Raw genomic sequence first — 7,117 nt, 5'->3', positions numbered from 1 at the left:
GAAGCAAGACTGTATATATGGCTGTAAACGAACCAAACGAACACAAACAAAGGCTTGTTCGTGTTTGTTTGTTTAACTTTAACCGAACAACAAACGAACACGAACAACTAAACGAACAAACTTTTTATGTTCGTGTTCGTTCGTTAAACAATTTAGTGTGTCCGTGTTCGTTTATGTCCGTTCGTTTAGTAGATAAACGAACATAAATGAACATAAACGAACACAAACGGACATAAATGAACACAAAGCCAAACGAACAGTTAACAAGCATAAACAAACTTAAACGAACATAAATAAACCATGAACTTAAACGAAAACAAACACGTGTTCAACATTTCCATACAATAAAGTTTAACTTAGTTGTTTGTCATTCCATAAATGAACGAACGTAAACAAACATAAATGAATGGACGTTCACGAACGTAAATGAACGAACGAGAGCATTGTTCGTGTTCGTTCGTTTAACTAAACAAACCAGATATCTTGTTCATGTTCGTTCGTTTATTAAATAAACGAACTTTCCGCCGAACGGTTCATGAACTGTTCGTCGAACGTTCAGTTCGTTTACAGCCCTAACTGTATAGAAAGAAAATTATATTAGCTGGCATATAACAAATATTATGCTACGATTACTTTTAATTCCAGATAATTCATAAAAGATTAAATTACCATTCAGAAGCAGGTTGCAGCATTCCATCAGATATCATATGAGCACCGGATAACAGAGATCCCAAATCAACCCTGTATAGGCAAAATATATTGAACAAATATAATATAATTTTTTGAATGAATAAATAAATATAGAACATATTTTTATAACTACATTTATAAAAATAACAAAATAAGCACTCACCCAGGGAAGAAGTACATGTTATTTGGTTGATTCACATGACCTACTTTCCCATTTCCTGTTATAAATTATCATAAAAATGTAAGAAACAATTAAGCACAAAAAAAGCTGAAGAATGGAATTATATTTAAATTATATTTGATAGATAAAATATGAAAACAACGAAAATTTGGGAAGTAATAATACGGAGATCAACATGCTCAAAAGGCCTTCCACTTCCAAAAACTATATTTTCACCCGCATACTTGAAAGCATCAACAACAGTGCATTTAGCTGTTTCATGAGTTGTAAATATTTATAAGATTTTTTTGGTTTATTAGAGGATGAGTCTAAGGGACGTGTTTGGCATGTGGATTCCAACGGAATTGGAATTGGAGATTCCATTCCATGGTCTGTAATCATGCATGGTTGCCAAATCCTTCAAATTTGGTGTTTTAAGGGTTTCACCATTCGTATGGTTAGGTATAAGGAAATTGAATTCATCCTTAATTTTTAATAGCCTCGGCGTATATGTTGAAATAAATAAAATAGAAAATTTTATTAAGAGTGAAATTTTAAAAATAGAAAATTCACTAAGAGCGTGTTTGGTTCACGGATTGTAAGGGAATATGACAGAATTGGAATTTTTGATTCCTTTCCATGGTTTGTTTGGTTGCCAAATGGACATAATTCAAGTCCATCAAATTCCATCAATGTTTGATGGATTTCATTGTTCCTAAGATCGGGTGGAAGGATTTTAATTTCATTCTTAATTTTTTTTGCCAAATGACCAAAATACCCTCATTGTCAATATTTCTATAAAGTTAAGGGCAAATCACAGAAAAACAATTATATTTTCAACAATTTTAATGTTTAATCATTTGATACTTTATTTTTCAATCAAACCATAGAAGTTTCAAACATTTTTTCCAATTATATATTTTAACATGATAAAACGTAACATGCTGAAATGGTTAATTTGGAAAATTACCAATGAAACCTGATATATATATAACGTGTCAAAAGGGTTAATATGAAAAAATGTCTTTTTAGTTTAAGGTTTGATGGGAAAAAAATATTGTATTAGTTGTTAAACCACAAAATTTCTCAAAATATAATGGTATTTTCTGTAATCTAGCCTAAAATTAGTAAAAAAATTATACTTAATAAACAAAAAAAGAGAGTACATACATGCTCATTGAAAAGACCTCCAACCTCAGATAAACCAAGATGAACATGAGCTTTGACCTTTTTGACCTGCAAAACACTATAAATTTGTCATCCCCATTTGTAAAGTATATAACTTTTTTTTAAAGTGTTTCATTTTCATATAATTAATTAAATGAACACAATTAATTAATTACCAAATGGTGCAACTGCTGACTCAATACAACCTCTCTCCTTTTGTGATCAGACCCTGCATCCAAAAAAAATTATCCGTAGTAGCTTGATGAACTGTAGTTACAAATAAATCGTGAATGCAAATTTTATCTAAAACCATCAGAATCCATTTATGGAAGAAAGTAAGAGATGGAGATACAGAAGTTGCATCATACTTTGTTTGAGAGTTTTCCTGCTATGCATACTTTTAGTACATTCACCTATAATATTTACTATAAATAAGAATTACTTACAGATTACTACACCTACATATTTGAGGTTTCAGTGGTAAAAGATCCAGATTAGAAACTCACATTAATGGCCCTGTTGGAATAGTCCCGTGCCACAGTTTTGGTAAACATGTTAATTCAACTTTGCAGCACTTCAATTGGCAAGCCCAACATTGACAATTGGGTTACTCGACCTGAAAGTGAAAGGAAATAATCAGCAGTTACATTATTAGAATCAAGAGTCATATAAATACGGCTAAAAGTGTAGGACAGACTATGATTTGTCGATTGTAGGAAAAATAAAATCAATAATTGTACCCAAATCCAAAGGAGCAGGCAATCGACAAAGCACAATAGAACCTGAAACAATCAATTGAAGCTGACCAAAGGAAAATTGGGGGAAAACATAATTCAGGTTTAAATTTCAAAGCCAAAGGGGCCGGAAATCAATAATGGTCTTCCTCCCTTGCTCTCTCTCTTTCTCCCTCTTTCTCCACACAAATCAGAATCTCAGAAACTAAATATTGGATACAGATTAACAGATCAGAGAGGAGATACAAGTAAAAAAAAGTAACTTTTTTTTGTTACCGTTGAAAGCTCCGAGCGATGTCAATCAACCTGAAGACCAGCGACAACTGGGAGTCTATTGGAACGATGGTGAAACTTCAATCAATTTGGTGTGAGGCTCACATATGCTTCACAATCGAAGATCAAGGGGTGAGAAAGGCGGAATCAGATTAACTGGGTAGAAACTCCTCCTCCGTTCATCTTTGTCTCCGAAAAAAACGGAGAGAAAACCTTGGTAAGAAACCGACAACAAAGAAAGGTTTAAGAAATTGGATGAGATATTGACGGGTTGATTAGAAATCTTCAAAAGCTCCCAAATCACCCAAAATCGCCCTATGTTCACCAAAACTTGCTCCAGGACCCGACGAAACACGAAGAACGAATCTGAGAACAATATAAAGGAGTATAAGATTGAGCAAGAACATGAAGTCGGTGGCCGGAGAAAAAAAGGGGTAAGCATTAATTGAGTGAGACGAGGCAGTAAAGGGAAGGTTCGAGAAGTATTTGACTGTGAAGTTATGGAGGGACTAAATTGCAAAACGTTGAAAATAATGTGGCTTACACCGCAAAAATAACTGTTTCTAAGATCAACGTGCTTTTATACTAGTTGTGAATCTGCGCAAAGCGGCGAACGGTATGGAGTTGTTGGTTTGGGAATAGTTTCCTTTTGGCAAGTAATGAATTGTTTTTTTGGCGTATTGTTTCTTTCAACGGGCAATTAATAGTTTTTTTATAATAGTTTTCTTTTGGTTGACAGCCACATATTGTACACAAGAGACGACAAATATTTTTCTACAAGAAACAAGTCATAATCCAAATCGATAATTGAAATTATAGATTTGATCCCAAGTGATAAAGTTTTGTGGATGTAAACTTTCTATTGGACTTAGAATGCATAGATTGTGTGACGTGGTTGTAGATAAAAATTGAATGAATAATTACTATTCATATTTCACATATATAATTTCTTTTTAAATGACAAAAAGACTATCTTTTGAAATTAAGTTGATCACAAAGGTTTGAGTTTTTGTTTCGATGAAGCCTTATATTTTTAAAGAAATTTATTTTGTAAATAGAGTATTCAAATTCAAATACAGAATATTTTTAATTCTTATTTGGTCTTAATAAAATTAATTATAAGTTTCTGTTTCATGTAAAGTTTTAAAATCTACCAAAAGAATTTGAAAAACATATGTATATTGGTATAATTCATGAATCGTTAATCAATTTTTATCTAATAAATGGATTTTGGTTTTTATTGGGTTCTCTTTAGTTTTTATAGTACCCAAACAAATATGACTTATACAGTTAAATATGAGCAGAATACATCTTTCTATAAATTATTGACTTATTTGTTCACATAAGATAGTGTATGTTTATCAATTATTATAATAATATTTTTAAAAAAAGATTATATAAAAAACATAAAAAATTGGCAATAGTTTGTAATTAAAGCTCATGGTAAATATATCTTGCACTCTATTTATTCGATCAAGTGCCTCAAAGAGTGTTTAACATATGTTTTTTTTTTTTTTTTTTCAATCAGCTCAAGAAAGATTTGGATTAATGCGAAGACAACGAGTCTGAAGAGGAGATGTGCGGAGGTTGCCACTAAAGAAAGCTCCAAAAATTTGAAAACGTCGATGGAAAATTAGGGGTTTTGTCAAAGCCAAACTTGGTTCCTGGTAGTTTTTCTCAATTTCAATTATCAATACAACCTTTAATTTTGATTTTATCATCTCAAGCCGTCTTTTGCTATTCTACTTCTGATTTTTTTACAAAGTGTCGGCAACTTCGTATTGGATCCAATTGGCGCGCCCACTCATACATATGACCGGCTTGACTTGCTAAAAGGCATAAACCAACAAATTAAACAAAACTTAAGACATTATTGAACCTAAAATTTCTTGTAAATCCAAACATTTTCGAAAAACTTAAGGGCTTTTATGACAAAAACCCGTATAATATCTTATATGTTGCTTTGTTCCTCCCACCCCTATAAAGAATATGCTCCCTATCTCTTAAACTCACGTTTTCTCCGTTCCTTTAATCTAATTTCGGCCGTTCATTCACCTCTATCAAACCCACCCCGATCAGCCACCAGAGAAGCTTCTCCTCCGTCCTTGTTGACCTAAGTATGGCCATGCCATCGAACAAAGAAAAACTCTACCGTTGTCGTTCCATTCGAGTTCCTTTTAGCCTTCGTCGATGTTAATTTGCACTTTCGTCGATATTCATCTGTCGATCTCTTCGATGGTTGATTAAGTTCCAGATGAATCTCTCTCTCTCTCTCTCTCTCTCTCTCATTCTTTATGTTTGTGTGTCTCTCAAGATTCATGAGAGGGGAAGAAACAGGGGAAGCATGGCAGATGTCGTCCTCAAACACTTCGTTTGGGTGACCACCTTCTAACATAACTTACCCACCATATCCCATTCTTGGACAATTATGAAGTTGTTAAAAGGTAATATTCCTGATCTGTCTTTCATTATTTATCCAAGAAATGTCGTGATTTTTCTCTGATTTCTGCCTTAATTTCAAGCTTATTTTTCTAACTTTTGCCTTGATTTTATGCCTCTTATCAGATTTGTAAAAGTATTTATGGACGAAATTGTCCCTAAGTTTATGTACTCTCCAAGTTAATATTGTAGAAACTCAATTTCGGACGAGATTGCTGCTATGTTTTTGTATCTGCACCTCAGTTTTGGAACCAGTCTATTGGAAAACTTAGTACAAATTTCAAGATTTTCAGGTGGCTATTGAAATCTTTTGTTGATATTGGCAGATCCGACCTTAACTGATCTATTGATTTTTGCGAGTTTCTTTTGTGGTTTTGTTAATAAGGTTTTTAGACTATTTCAAGGTTATGGTTCTGTTAAAAACAGATGGATGAAATGAGATAATGCTAGGGCAAGAGTAAATTTTTTTTGTTTATTTAAAAAATAAAAAATGGGTCTATAAATGAAGCTTTAATTTTTTTTGGATGTAGGACAGACAGTGGACAAATGAACATTTGTACAGAATTTGCTATGAAATGGATGATGGAGTATTATTTGGACGGCACAACAGGTAAAAAAAACCCCGTTAAGCTTCAATATATGTCTTCTTAATCCATCCATAACTTGTAAATTCTATTTCGCCTTTAAAATTATTGATTGAGATGTGATTATGCAGGGTGTGGAAATGTCAGTCGGTGAACACTAAAGGCAATTCCAATTAATTATCATCTTCTAGAGGCTTTGGTCCATTTAGCCCAGGTTAAATGGGGGAGCTTAGTTGTTCAATTAAAATGATGATGCACTCCTAAAAATGTTTTCATGTAGCCGGAATTGATGTTATTGTGTGATAGTTATTGTAATTTTCAAATGGTTTTGTCGAATTGAATATTTTTATTCTTTTACTCAATTTTGTATTTGATTTTTTGATTGTAACATATACTTTTACATTTGATTCAAATTGGAGATTTGAATTGTTTTATCCCTATGAATCTAGTTTTCAACTCAGGCATAAACTCTAGCATTAATTGTGATATATGTCACCATTTTTTAATATTTGATTTTATGTGCTGCAATTGGTTTTTTTCCAAAACAAAGCTTTGGTGCCTCATTTTATGATCAATGACGTAAATCCAAAGGTTAAAGAAAAGTTTAAGGAAGTTGGGTATAAAATTTACACATAGTTTGACTCCTTAGTTAAATATTTTTAACAATTAGGTATAGAAGGAACAAATGATTCATTCCTACTCAAAAAGTATAATCTTGAAACTAATTTTCAAAAGGAAAGCCAGAAGATGTGCCTTCATTTTCCACCCAATTACCTATTTTCAAGATAACCACACGATAATATATTTATGGGGATGTTTGTGTGTAAATATCTGTTATATTTACGCATTTTATAACTTCATTTTAAATATTTTTTCTTATTAAAGCATTGTACTTTGAAAGTACAATGATATCATTGATTATGTATGTACTTAGTAGGAACAACAAAATGAATTACAAACCTTATATGTTTTAGTAATATCATGTTAGGAGGTCAAGTTCAAGGAAGCCATGGTTAGTTCGAGAGGTAGAAGAGAGATGTATGAATATATAAAAGGTAATACAATTTGAA

At 32.2% G+C, this 7,117-nt stretch overlaps 2 long non-coding RNA genes across 10 annotated transcripts; one reads left to right on the top strand and one right to left on the bottom strand.

The window, feature by feature from the left end:
• Positions 1-276: 276 nt before the first annotated feature.
• LOC145103789 (uncharacterized) lies at positions 277-3,650 on the bottom strand. Of its 8 annotated transcripts, none has more exons than XR_013706875.1 (9): positions 3,028-3,645; positions 2,758-2,956; positions 2,524-2,633; positions 2,386-2,442; positions 2,194-2,246; positions 2,021-2,086; positions 854-908; positions 670-741; positions 277-576 (listed from the first exon to the last, which is right to left on the bottom strand). It is a non-coding gene; the product is annotated as an uncharacterized LOC145103789 (long non-coding RNA). The 8 variants fall into 8 exon arrangements; XR_013706874.1 differs by having other exon boundaries at positions 2,386-2,430; positions 3,028-3,642; XR_013706870.1 differs by lacking the exon at positions 2,386-2,442 and having other exon boundaries at positions 3,028-3,626.
• A 1,292-nt stretch (positions 3,651-4,942) lies between these two features.
• Positions 4,943-6,487, top strand: LOC145103787 (uncharacterized). 2 transcript variants are annotated; one of them, XR_013706868.1, is made up of 4 exons: positions 4,953-5,468; positions 5,590-5,756; positions 5,994-6,073; positions 6,179-6,487. It is a non-coding gene; the product is annotated as an uncharacterized LOC145103787 (long non-coding RNA). The 2 variants fall into 2 exon arrangements; XR_013706867.1 differs by having other exon boundaries at positions 4,943-5,468; positions 5,590-6,073.
• The last annotated feature ends 630 nt before the right edge of the window (positions 6,488-7,117 follow it).

The sequence above is a fragment of the Lactuca virosa genome, chromosome 4 (assembly GCF_052849685.1).
Source record: "Lactuca virosa cultivar CGN04683 chromosome 4, Lactuca_virosa_CGN04683_v6, whole genome shotgun sequence".
In the NCBI taxonomy this organism is placed as follows: Eukaryota; Viridiplantae; Streptophyta; class Magnoliopsida; order Asterales; family Asteraceae; genus Lactuca; species Lactuca virosa.
The sequence above is the reverse complement of the archived record's forward strand: the minus strand, read 5'-3'. Positions and strand labels throughout refer to the sequence as shown.